The sequence below is a fragment of the Rattus norvegicus genome, chromosome 2, assembly GCF_036323735.1.
Source record: "Rattus norvegicus strain BN/NHsdMcwi chromosome 2, GRCr8, whole genome shotgun sequence".
Taxonomy (NCBI): Eukaryota; Metazoa; Chordata; class Mammalia; order Rodentia; family Muridae; genus Rattus; species Rattus norvegicus.
The window spans coordinates 104,912,620-104,926,915 of NC_086020.1; the positions used below are offsets into that span (position 1 = coordinate 104,912,620).

General features: G+C 38.6%; 1 long non-coding RNA gene across 22 annotated transcripts in view; it reads right to left on the reverse strand.

Annotated features, from left to right (window-relative positions):
• LOC103690087 (uncharacterized) overlaps nucleotides 1-14,296 on the reverse strand; it is a 132,234-nt gene that overhangs the window by 14,922 nt on the left and 103,016 nt on the right. For 16 of the 22 annotated variants that reach the window (XR_010063778.1, XR_590995.4, XR_010063781.1 and 13 more), the window contains 4 exons: nucleotides 9,288-9,589; nucleotides 8,851-9,011; nucleotides 7,117-7,226; nucleotides 96-223 (listed from right to left, as the gene is read on the reverse strand). This is a non-coding gene — a long non-coding RNA (uncharacterized LOC103690087). Of the gene's footprint in view, nucleotides 1-95; nucleotides 224-7,116; nucleotides 7,227-8,850; nucleotides 9,012-9,287; nucleotides 11,246-14,296 lie in introns of all 22 variants that reach the window. The other 6 variants (XR_005500813.2, XR_005500806.2, XR_005500808.2 and 3 more) reach the window with 5 other exon arrangements.

Here is a 14,296-nt window from a genome sequence, read left to right on the forward strand (position 1 = left end):
TCTCCACATTGTGAAAGATTAGATTAGGGTAGTGGGCATTTAAGAAACAGGATTTTGTCCTAAGTACAGCCAGAGAAGAACCATGAGAGACCTACCAGAATTTCTGTGGGCAGATTTCGATCATCACAAATTGTTGTCAGCTCTTTTTCAAGTAGGTTTTCTGTCTTATCAATAGACAAGACCATACACATTTGGTCCTGGTGGGAGGTATTTGAAATAAGGACTGTTTGGAGGAAAAGGGATAATTATGGGTCTCCAATGACAGGTTCTTTTTTTTCTCCTAATCTTTGAGTGTATGCAATATGAGAAATATTATTTTCTGAATTAGACTTTCTTATAATATATACTCCATACATTCCTGGGGTAAATGGTCAATTAATAATAAATAAGACTTAAATACTGAGTCAAAATAAATACTTGATCCATATTCTGTATAAATTTTACTATTTTATTATACTATTTGAAAGGTAGCTACCAGGCAAAGCTCTGACCCATAAGTCTTCCTGTTTGAAAGAAATGCAGGGATGGAAATGGAGAAAACACTGAGGAAAAGAAGGTCCAGCAACAGGCCTATAGTGGATGCCAGCTCAAGGGGAGGCCCCAAGACCTGATACCGTTACTGAAGCTATGGGGCATTCACAAATAGAGACGTACCATGACTGCTCTCCAAAACACCCAACAAACAGCTGAGTCAGATGCAGATATGTGCACCCAATCAACGAAGCTGCTGACCTCTCTGGTTGCATTATAGAAAAGCTACAGGAATCTAAGGAGTAGGGCAACCACCCTGTAGGAGGACCAGTACTCTTAATTAACCTGGACCCCTGAGATCTCTTAGACAATGGATCACCAACCAGACAGCATATACCAGTTGATTTAAGACCTCCAACACATAGACTCCCAGGTCTTGGTTCAGTCAGAGAAGATGCACCTAACCCTTAAGGGATGGGAGGCCCCAGGAAGTTTAGAGGTCTGGTGGAGTGGAGGGAGGGTGGAGACATCCTTCTGGAGACAGAGGGAGGGAATTCGAGGCTGGGGGGGGGTGGAGGGTAAAGGATGTGGAACCCTTGCGGGGGGGTGGACCCTGAGAGAAATAAAATCTGGAGTTTAAAAATAAATAAATAAATAAATAATCATAAAGCAACAAAAAGAATTTCTCTAAACCATTCATCATCATTGTCAAGAAACCAAGGGTATATTTGATCACACTATTAAGGTATCATAACTATATCTGATAAAATCAGATTAAATTATATTATCTTTGTTTGGTTGGGGAATCCACCTTGCAAACAAGTAAAATTTTACATTGATTCAGTCTTGATTGCTGAACCCACTACCCTGTACCAATGTTGTTTTGTTAATCATTTCACATTGCTTTCAGTGGGTTTCTCTAAGGATGTTCCAAATCACAAATGACAAAAGACTGAGTCATTGAGCTCAACACATTTACACTTTACTCAGTAAACTGCACAAATGATTTCTCCCTTCCAGAAGGTCTCAATGGAAAAATATACTTATTGTCCCTGCTCCCAAACCCCATGGGAGAGAGAGCTGATCGCCCAGAAGTGTGGGCAATCCTGAGACTGCAGGGCAGGAGACACTGCCACTTCTGCCCACCTTTGCCCACATCCTTGGTCCAAGAAGAAACTGTATAGTGCTTCTGGGCCTTGGAAGTTAGGAGCAGTCAAGCTGCAGGAGTCCTGCGGTCCAGACTATTCCTAGATCTGAGCAGACTGGGTCAGACAGCTCCCTGCACCCAAATCCTATGGGAGGTAGAGCTGGACCTTCAGAAGGGCAAACAGGCCTAGGAAACAAGAGGAGGCTACTCTCTGCCCACATTTCTGACTCTAGAGGAAAATACCTAGTGCCATCTGGGCCCCCCCCGCACCCTCTCCCTGCACACAGGGACCCAGGAGAAGTAGGGGCAGGAACTTTTGATTGCTCCCCTCACAGAGAGCTGAAAGTCAGCCCCGAAGAGCGACTTCAGGCCTGAGACCAGAGGTAAGACCAACTTTTCTGTCCCAAGTCACTGCCTGGGGTACTCAGGACACACAAAGGCAAAATTCCTCTGGACTAGACACTTCCAGTTTCTAGCTGGTGTCTGAACCTCGCTGATCCTGGCCTACAGCTCCCTGCTCCCAAACCCTGAGAGGGAGAGAGCTGATCGCCAAGAAGTGTGAGCAATCCTGAGACTGCAGGGCAGGAGAGACCGCCACTTCTGCCCACCTTTGCCCATATTCTTGGCCCAAGAAGAAATTGTATAGTGTCTCTGGGCACGAGAAGATTGGAGCAGTCAAGCTGCAGGAGACCTGTGGTCCAGACTGCGCCTGAATTTGAAAGGAACCAGTCAAACAGCTCCCTGCACCCAAATCCTGTGGGAGGGAGAGGTACACCTTCAGAGGGGCAGACATAAGTGGGAAATGAGAGGAGACTACTCTCGGCCCACATTTCTGACTCCAGAGGAAAACAGCTAGCACCATCTGGGCCCCCTGTGCACAGGGACTTAGGAGAAGTAGGGGCAGGCCCTTCTGGTTCCCGCCCACAGGGACAGTTGAAAGCCAGTGGACAGGAACTACTACATGCCTGAGAGCAGAACACTCTGTTCCCATAACTGTCTGAAAGAAAACCGGAAAACAGGTCTACAGCACATCTGACACACAGGCCAATAAGAAGGTCAAGCCACTGTCAGAAATAGCAAAACAAGGTAACACCAGAGAAAACCTGATGGCAAAAGGCAAGCGCAAGAACCCAAGCAACAGAAACCCAGACTACATGGCATCATCAGAGCCTAATAGGCAGACCTATAAGAATTACACCAGACTTCTCACCAGAGACAATGAAGGCCATAAGATCCTGGACAGTTGTCATACAGACCCTAAGAGAACACAAATACCAGCCCAGGTTACTGTATCCAGCAAAACTCTAAATTAACATAGATGGAGAAACCAAGATATTCTATGACAAACCCAATTTAAACAATATCTCTCTACAAATTCAGCCTTACAAAGAGTAATAAATGATAAAGCCCAACAAAAGGAGGCAAGCTACACTCTAGAAAAAAGCAAGAAACTAATCGTTTTGCAACAAAACAAAGAGAGGACAAGCACACAAACATAATCTCACCTTCAAATACGAAGATAACAGGAAGCAGCAATCACTATTCCTTAATATCTCTCAACATCTATGAACTTAATTCCCCAGTTAAAAGACACAGATTTACAAACTGGATACGTAATCAGGACACAGAAGTTTGCTGCCTACAGGAAACACACCTCAGAGACAAAGACAGACACTACCTCAGAGTAAAAGTCTGGAAAACAACTTTCCAAGAAAATGGTCTGAAGAAGCAAGCTGGAATAGCCATTCCAATATCGAATAAAATGGATTTTCAACCAAAAGTCATCAAAAAAGGTAAAGAAGGACACTTCATATCCATCAAAGTAAAAATCCACCAAGATGAACTCTCAATCCTAAATATCTATGCTCCAAATACAAGGGCACCTACATACATAAAAGGAACCTTACTAAAGCTCAAAGCATGCATTGAACCTCACACAATAATAGGAGGAGATTTTAACACCCCACTCTCATCAATGGACAGATCATGGAAACAGAAATTAAACAGAGACATAGACAGACTAAGAGAAATTATGAACCAAATGGATTTAACAGATATTTATAGAACATTCTATCCTAAAACAAAAGGATATACCTTCTTCTCACCACCACATGGTACCTTCTCCAAAATTGACCATATAAATAAAATTCTTGCAAACTGACTCCAAGAACACATCAAAACAATCATCCATCATGATCAAGTAGGCTTCATCCCAGGCATGCAGGGATGGTTTAATATGGTGTAATATATGGAAAACCATCAACGTAATCCATTATATAAACAAACTGAAAGATAAAAACCACATGATCATTTCATTAGATGCTGAGAAAGCATTTGACAAAATTCAACACCCCTTCATGATAAAAGTTCTGGAAAAAATAGGCATTCAAGGCTCATACCTACACATAGTAAAAGCCATATACAGCAAACCAGTAGCTAATATTAAACTAAATGGAGAGAAACTTGAAGCAATCCCACTAAAATCAGGGACTAGACAAAGCTGCCCACTCTCTCCCTACTTATTCAATATATTTCTCAAAGTCATAGAAAGAGCAATAAGATAGCGAAAGGAGATCAAAAGGCTACAGATTGGAAAGGAAGAATTCAAAATATCACTATTTGCAGATGATATGATTGTATATTTAAGTGACTCCAAAAGTTCCACCAGAGAACTACTAAACATGATAAACAGCTTCAGCAACGTGGCTGGGTATAAAATTAACTCAAATCAGTAGCCTTCCTCTACACAAAAGAGAAACAACTTGAGAAAGAAATTAGGGAAACGACACCCTTCATAATAGTCCCAAATAATATAAAATACTTCAGTGTGACTTTAGCCAAGCAAGTTAAAATCTTTATGATAAGAACTTCAAGCCTCTGAAGAAAGAAATTGAAGAAGATCTCAGAAGATGGAGAGATCTCCCATGCTCATGGATTGGCAGGATTAATATAGTAAAAATGGCCATTTTACCAAAAGCGATCTATAGATTCAATACAATCCCGATCAAAATTCCAATCCAATTCTTCATAGAGGTAGACAGAACAAATTGTAAATTCATCTGGAATAACAAAAAACCCAGGATAGCTAAAACTATCCTCAACAATAAAAGACTTCAGGGGGAATCACTATCCCTGAACTCAAGCAGTATTACCAGACAACAGTCATAAAAATTGTATGGTATTGGTACAGAGACAGGCAGATAGAGAAGTGGAATAGAATTGAAGACCCACAAATGAACCCAGACACCTATGGTCACTTGATTTTTGACAGAGGAGCCAAAACCATCCAATGGAAAAAAGATAGCATTTTCAGCAAATAGTGCTGGTTCAACTGGAGGTCAAATGTAGAAGACTGCAGATCGATCCATTCTTATCACCCTGTACAAAACTTAAGTCCAAATGGATCAAGGACCTCCACATCAAACCAGATACACTCAAACTAATAGAAGAAAAAGTGTGGAAGAATCTTGAACTCATAGGCACTGGAGAAAATTTCCTGAACAAAACACCAATGGCTTATGCTCTAAGGTCAAGAATTGACAAATGGGATCTCATAAAACTACAAAGCTTCTCTAAGGCAAAGGAGACTGTCGTTAGGACGAAACGTCAACCAACAGATTGGGAAAAGATCTTTACTAATCCTACAACAGATAGAGGCCTTATATCCAAAATATAAAAAGAACTCATGAAATTAGACCACAGGGAGACAAATAACCCTATTAAAAATGGGGTTCAGAGCTAAACAATTCACAGCTGAGGAATGCCAAATGGCTGAGAAACACCTAAAGAAATGTTCAACATCTTTAGTCATAAGGGAAATGCAAATCAAAACAACCCTGAGATTCCACCTCACATCAGGCAGAATGGCCAAGATCAAAAACTCAGGTGACAGCAGATGCTGGCAAGGATGTGGAGAAAGAGGAACACTCCTCCATTGTTGGTGGGATTGCAGACTGGTACAACCATTCTGGAAATCTGTCTGGAGGTTCATCAGAAAATTGGACATTGCACTACTTGAGGACCCAGCTTACCTCTCCTTGGGCATATACCCAAAAGATGCTCCAACCTACAACAAACACACATGCTCCTCTATGTTCATAGCAGCCTTAATTATAATAGACAGAAGCTGGAATGAACCCAGATGTCCTTCAACAGAGGAATGGATACAGAAAATGTGGTACATCTACACAATGGAATATTACTCAGCTATCAAAAACAATGACTTTATGAAATTCATAGGCAAATGGAGGGAACTGGAAAATATCATCCTGAGTGAGGTAACCCAATCACAGAAAAACACACATGGTATTCACTCATTGATAAGTGGGTATTAGCCTAAATGTGCGAATTACCCAAGATGTACAGAACACATGAAACTCAAGAAGGATGAGGAAAATGCAGATGCTTCACTCCTTCTTTAAAAGGGGAACAGGAATACCTTTAGGAAGGCATAGGGAGGCAAAGTTTAGAACAGAGGCTGAAGGAATGCCCATTCAGAGCCTGCCCCACATGTGGTCCATACATATAAAGCCATCAAACTAGATAAGATGGATGAATCAAAGAGGTGCAGGCTGACAGGAACCGGATGTTTATCTCTCTTGTGAGACACAGCTGGAAAAAGGTAAATACATAGGTGAAGCAAATGCCAGCAGCAAATCACTGAACTGAGAATGGGACCCCTGTTGTAGGAATCAGAAAAAGAACTGAAAGAGCAGATGGGGCTTGAGACTCCACATAAACAATGCCAACCAACCAGAGCTTCCAGGGACTAAGCCACTACTCAAAAACTATACATGGACTGACCCTGGGCTCCAACCTCATAGGTAGCAATGAATAGCCTAGTAAGAACACCAGTGGAAGGGGAAGCCCCTGGCCATGCTAAGACTGAACCCCCAGTGAATGTGATTGTTTGGGGGAGGGAGGTAATGGGGGAGGATGGTGAGGGGAACACCCACATATAAGGGGAGTTGGTGGGGATAGGGGGATGTTTGCCTGGAAACTGGAAAAGCGAATAACATTTGAAATGTAAATAAGAAATACCCCACTTAATAAAGAAGGAGAAATAAATTGTACTTATTTTACAAAACAAAGCAACACCAAACCTAAAACAATCAAAAACAAAACAAAACAAAACAAAACAACAAAACAAAACAAAACAAAACAAAAAACCCAACCAGACTGTTAGGATAATCCTGTATTCCTGTCTCATTTTAAGACTTATAAAAGCTAGGAAGCATATATATATATATATATATTTTCAGTTTTTACTAAAAATATTAAAAATATTGCATCAAATCGTTCCCCCCAAACAGAAAAAGAGGGACAAATTTAATTTGAATATAAAGCTGAGATTATTAGCATGGGTCACTGTTACTCCTCAGTTGACACTGTTTGCTGTCAGTGTGTGCTTTTCTTAAATATTTCTGTGATATGTAATCTCTAAAATGTGAAAGCAAATATTACTTCTAAAATTGGTGATGCTGTTCATCAGCTGTTACCTCTGCACAGTGGCTACTTTCTCTTCTTCATTGACCTGGTCATGTACCCCAAGTCATTCTTCATATAGTCTAGATGTCAGCAAATTTCCTTTGATAATTTGAAGTAATTCCTTATAGAGAAAAAATATTTTGTGAAAAAATAAATAATATAAATTTCTCATTACACATTCAACTTAAAATTCTGTTTAGTTCCAAATTTCTTCACAACTCTCAAACATTACCCTAGTTAGAGCATTTACTGATATGTAGGCTCAATAAGTTTCATCCTTCAAACCTAGAAACCTAAGAGCAGATTTTCAGATGCGCTTGGATTGCAGAAAAATCTCTTCTTTGCTCCATGTCCCTCTAGTGGACAGTTGAGCAATCTAGTACAGATAAAAGATCAATACCTCAACTCCAAGGCTATTTTTAAATAACAGAAAAATTTGTATGGTAACCACAACAAACACAGCTATAGTATCTTATTATCTTATTTCTCAGGAGTAAAAAGAATCATGCCTGTCACTGGAAGCATGAGGTCACATGAGGTCATGTTTCTTAAGAGTAGGTCCTGTCACCATTTCACTAAACAACTGTGATTCCCAACTTTATTCTAAACATTAGTTAATATTCATAGATAATGTAGCCCTTACCCATCCATCAAAGAAGGTTCTCTTTGCAATGTATGGAGACTATTAGAGGAAACCACAGAGTTGCAGGGAGTACTTATCATAGTAACCTGAACCATAGGTTCTAAATATTGGGTAAAAGATTCAGAAATATTGTACCGCAGAGGATCAGAAGTTTTGCTTTGGAAATGAATCTTGCAGAAATGCGGGGGAGGCTTTACTTTTGAAAAATAGTGTCTGAATAAAATATCATCAAAGTTAGTTACACTAATGCTGGAGAGGTAATCTGATGAAGCCAAATTTCTTGATAAAGAATTATATGCACATAAATACTGCTTAGAGTTATGTTCGTCTTTCCCAAAAATGAACTCTGTAGATTGTAGGTCAATCACAGTTGGCCACCTCAGAAATAGTACATATACTACCAAGAATAATGAACTCATCAAGTTTGAAAATATTTATGGTTTTATTTATCTCTATGTAATTATAACAATTGAAGAAAAAGGAGCGCAAATTTGAGCATGAGTGGGAGATTGAGGGAAACATCAGTAAAGCAAGGGAAAGGATGGGGGGAAAAGTATATAAATGAATTTTAGTTTTAAGAATAAAATAAAAATATCATTTTTTGGTGTTGAAGCAAAGGCCTCAGTGATTACAAATACCTGTTTCACAGCCAAGAGGACCTTCATTTGGATATCAATATTTTGTGAGACAGAGAGAAGCAGATCAGGAGATCCTACTTGGTATGTGTAGAGAAGATATATGTTAAGGAGTCACATGCTTTATTCTGAGGAAGAGAAACCTGCTTCTCAGACATAATGTAGACAGTGATAGAGGATGAAGAACCCTGCTAGCCAAACACATTTGATTAGGTATACTACCAGGTGAGACTCATATGTAGATATGAAGTGATCCTCTACATGTCTACATGACATAATCAAATGAAAGATACTTAGTAACGTCACTGCTCATTATAACTGCTTTTCCCCTTGAATCCCTACTTCTTATGCTGTATTGGAGGAACATTTGAACTCTCTACTCTCATACAAGGGAATGTATGATGAAGGAAACTACTCAAATAGAATCAGGGAATCCTGAGGGTGGATGATGCAAGGACTTTCCCTACCTTTAAGATACATGCTACCATATGCACAGATGGATTGTTTTTATGTTTACATCTTTTTCACAATCCAACTTCTTTATTGTTTGACATGATGCTATGTTTAGTGATATTGCCAATATACCCTCAGTTTTGGTTCCATTTTCTTTGTTGAGAGACAGCATATCCTGGGAGAAAAATGGGAAATATTTGTCATGCTTTATACAGCACAGAGCACTCTTTGTTTCTTGAGAATCAGACCAATGGTGTACACAGAAGTGGTGCAAGGTTGGCATAGACAAAGAGGACCTTGGACTGGTTTTTTGACTTAATCTTTTATTGTACTCAATGAATCATGTTAACCATGAAAGCTCAGGCAATATTTAATTTTACGAGATTTCCCACATTAGTAAAATTTTCCAACTTTTCCAATAGAAGGATTCTAGTGAATAACATTCTCTTACCTTATTGTATAGCCAATGATTTGATGCACAATTGTTTCTCTTCATGCTGATGGAATTGAAGAGATTAGGGTTCATTTAAGAAGCAGGATCTTGTCCATAAGGCAGATAGTAACATAAAACATTCCAGAATTACTGTGGGGAGTTTTCCATCATGGCAAATAGAAGTCAGGTCTTTTCCTAGTAGGTTTCGTGTCTTGTTAACTCTAGCAACTGTGAAAACTTTGTCCTGGTGGGGCTCAGAGCCCCTGTGGAACAATATGTTATGAAAGGCCTTCTTTTCTTAACTCTTCTTTCCTTTGCATCTAAGTAGAAAATGAGATCATTACAAGGAACAGTGTCATTTATATAGTTTTTTTTAAATCAGAATTTCAATTGCATAATGTCTCTGTTGTAATTGGTTAGTCTTCCTGTAATGACTATGTATTCTTCTCTATATTCTATACTCTTAGTTATCTTGAGACATGATCTAGTGTTCTTCAGTGGGAAATCTCACAAGATGGTGCAGTCTAACTTTGCACTGCATCATGAGACACCTGACACATAGGTTGAACAAGCTTCTGAGTTGTGTGCAGGCAGCTGCCATCTTGGTTATATCTTGCTTCATAACCAACTTCACCTTTATTCCATCAAGTAGTTTTGTATTGTTTTCAACCATAGTGAATCTCTTCCGGTTTCTAGGTTTCTCGATGAGATTTTAGAAGACCATTATCAATTTTCTCTCATCAGCAGTGTGTCCCCTCCATGAGAAATTATTCATGACTATTTTGTCAGATTCTGGACCCTTGCTTCCATTGTGTTAGTTCAAATCTGAGATCAAAGTTTCTTTTTCTCTTTTAAGACTTCTCTTAGAATATTAGCGCATAATGAAATCTTAAATAAGTTACTTAAAAGAAGTGCATTAAAAATAAACAAAAGTCATATAACAAAATATAATATAAACAGTAGTTAGAACATACTGAGAGACTCGCTATCTAATACAAAATCATAAGTCCTTAAGTCACGAGTAATATTATTCATACTGAAAAGTATTTATGTGTTGTTTTATATATATATATATATATACATATACATATATGTTTATGAACAATTTTGAAAATAATTTTCCAAAATATGGAACTTAAAAGCATTCAAGAAGTATATGTGGGAAGTTTTCAAGAAAGGGGAATAAGGGAAAATTATGAAAGCATTCTATTTGAAAAACATATTTTAAAAATTTTCAAAGCTCCAGTACATAAATATTTCATCCATTTCAAGTCTAGAAGCAGGTCTAGAAGATAGACATAAAATATATTTGTGTGATTTGAAATGAGATTTAAGACTGGACTACATGCCTAGGCTATTTCTATTCAGTCTCACAGCAAATTATCTTCAATTCTATGCATATAATATTTTATGTAGCTTTCATTTGTGAAAATGCAGTTCATAGGTAATTTTCTATTTTGACCATGAAACCACATGAGGGGAACCCATGAAGAGCCAGGTCTTAAAACTTTTATTCTGATGGGACAAAAATGATTACACATACTTATGTGCACATAGTGCATTGAAATTCCAGTTTATGGTGACTACCTGCCTGGAAAAATGAAATGTTCTCCCTATAAACAAGCTAAACATTGACATCAGAATTTAGAGATCTCTGGAGCATATTCTATTGTTTTTTCTTTTGTTTTCTACAATGTGCCTCCTCCAAGGAAGAAAATGACAATAAGCTGCAATATATTATTTCAAATAGAAGTGGGAACTAAGAAAAGGCACTTTAAGGAAGGTGGTGGACTCACTTCTCTACTGCTGGTTTCTTGCTGAGCCTGGGCTTTAAGGTGAATTGTCCCTGTGCATTTGAGTTTAGATATTTCATAAACAGCCCAGGAAGGGAAGATAAAGCTGTGAAATTTCTTGAGTTCTGTGGACTCAAGTTCTTTTGAATGCTGATCATTATAATGTCATTAGATAGTCATGGTCTATGAGAATGAAATATGAATATGAATTAAAACTAATGGTAATGTTTGTAAGCAACACTTCCAATACGATTTAGCATGCACTGCTGTATTTTATTTCTTCTCCCTTAATGCAGATTCTGTACCCTAGAACATTAGGACCCTTTCAAGGATACTATGACAAAGTGTGTTGAGAACTCTAAAAACATCAAGGAGTAAAATTTCAATTTATTGCTTTGTTTAGAGAACAAAGATCTTCTCAGTGCATTGTATAGAGGGATTTTTGCTGAGCTCCTCTCTGAGAGTTTTAAAACTTGCGTGTTGGGAGTGTTGATATCAATAAGATTTTTACATCGTAGGAATATTACTTCACTTGCCTACCTTTATATTAATCCACTTAAAATTTTCACACTGTATATACAGAATGAAAATATGAGCACTAGGTGCCTTCATAAAGGAATTGGAGAGATCCTATACTAGCAGCTTAACAGCACAACTGAAAAAATCTAGAACAAAAAGATGCAAACACATCCAAGAGGAATAGAGGGAAGAAAATAATATCAGGTCTGAAATCAACCAATTAGAAACAAAAAAAAATACAAAGAATTAACAACAAAGATCTTGTTCTTTGAGAAAACCAACAAGATAGACAAACCTTTAGCCAAACTAACTAAAACTCAAATTATCCATATTAGCAAAATCAGAAATGAAAATTTAGATATAATAACAAAAAATTAAGAAATTCAAAAAACATCAGGTCTTAGTACAAAAGCCTATACTTGACAAAACTGGAAAGATCCAAATGAAATGGATGATTTTCTAGAGAGATTCACATACCAAAGTTAAGTAAATATCAGGTAAAATACCTCAACAATTGCATCACCCCTAAGGAAGTAGAAAACATGTCATTAAAAACATCCCAACAGATTGCAGACTGGTACAACCTCTATGGAAATCAGTCTGGAGGTCCCTCAGAAAATTGAACATTACACTACCTGAGGACCCAGCTATACCTCTCCTGGGCATATACCCAAAATATGCCCCAACATACAACAAAGACACAAGCTTCTCTATGTTCACAGCAGCCTTATTTATAATAGCCAGAAGCTGGAAAGAACCCAGATGCCCTTCAACAGAGGAATGGATACAGAAAATGTGGTACATCTACACAATGGAATATTACTCAGCTATCAAAAACAATGACTTTATGAAATTGATAGCCAAATGGATGGAACTGAAAAATTTCATCCTGAGTGAGGTAACCCAATCACAGAAAAACACACATGGTATGCACTCATTGATAAGTGGATATTAGCCCAAATGCTCGAATTACTCAAGATGCACAGAACACATGAAACTCAAGAAATGTGCATGCGTCACTCTGTCTTTAAACTGGGAACAAAAATATCCATAGGAGGGCATAGGGAGGCAAAGTTTGGAGCAGAGACTGAAGGAACAGCATTCAGAGTCTGCCCCACATTTGACCCATATATATACAACCACCAAAACTAGATAAGATGGATGAAGCTAAGAAGTGCGTGCTGACAGGAACCGGCTATAGATCTCTCTTGAGAGATGCAGCCAGAATGTGTCAAATACAGAGGCGAATGTCTGCAGCAAACCACTGTTGGAGGAATTAGAGAAAGGTCTGAAGGAGCTGAAGGGGCTTGTTACCCAATAAAAACAACAATGCCAACCAATCAGAGATTCCAGGGATTAAACCACTCCCGAAAGACTATACATAGACTGACTCTGGGCTTCAACTGCATACATAGCAGAGAATAACCGTGTTGGGGCACCAGTGGAAGGGGAAGCCCTTGGTCCTGCCAAGATTGGACCCCAGTGTAGGGGATTGTTGTGGCTGTGGTAATGGGGGTAGGATGGGGAGGGGAACACACATATAGAAGGGGAGGGGGAGGGTTTGGGGGCTGATGGACAGGAAACTGGGAAGGGATAACATTTGAAATGTAAATAAAAATGGAAGAAAAAAGGGGGGGGGGAATCTTTGTCTTTATAGAAACTACCCTGAGAAATGGTAATATAACCTATAAAGTAAGAATATGAAATAAATGGAAAAAAACCAGAATTCTCAATATATTTTTTAAAAATATATTAAACTATAACCAGACTTAAAAAAGAGTTATATCAATCCTGGGCATATATCTAAAAAATATTCACCACATAAGGACACATTCTCCACTGTGTTCATAGCAACCTTATTCAAAATAGCCAGAAACTGGATGCAACACAGATTTCTATCAATTGAAGAATGAATACAGAAAATGTGGTACGTTACACAATGGGATGCTATTCAGCTATTAAAAACAAAAACATAATGACTTTTGTAGGCAAATGGAGCTAGAAAATATCATCCTGAGTTAACCCAAACTCAAAAGGATATGTATGGTATGTGCTCACTCATAAGTGGGTATTAGCAAATAGTACAGAATACCCATGACCTTAAGAAGTTAAACAAAAACAAAGGCCGATGTGAGGATACTTCAATCCCACCTAGAAGTGGGAACTAAATAATCATGGAAGTCAGAGGGAGGGAGATAACTTGGTGGGGTATGGAAAAGAGGGGCAGGATCAGGTAACGGGGTAGATAGGAGAAAGGCCGCAAGGGCCAGAAGAATGAATGGAAATATGCAGCTTCTATCAGTAGAGGGAGGGGAAGACCTCCCTCTATAATATTCCAAAGATATGGGATGGGTGATGCAACCAAAATCAATGTGAGTGACCTTAGACAAAATGCCCTACAGTGAGGATATAGAATCTGAAGAAACTACCTCCTTCAGTTAGATAGGGCCTGCAGTGGACAGATAGGGACCTTAACCCACCTACAAAACTGTCAACCTCAAATTGCTCCTATCTAAAGGAAATGTAGGACAAAAATGCAGCTGAGACTAAAGGAATGGCTAACCAGTAACTGTTCCAACTTTAGATCCATCCCATGGGCAGACACTAATCCCTGACTATTAGCGATGTTATGCTGTGGTTGCAGACAGTAGCCTAGCATAAGTGTCCTCTGAGAAGTTCTCCCAGCAGCTGACTGTGACAGACATAGAAATTTAA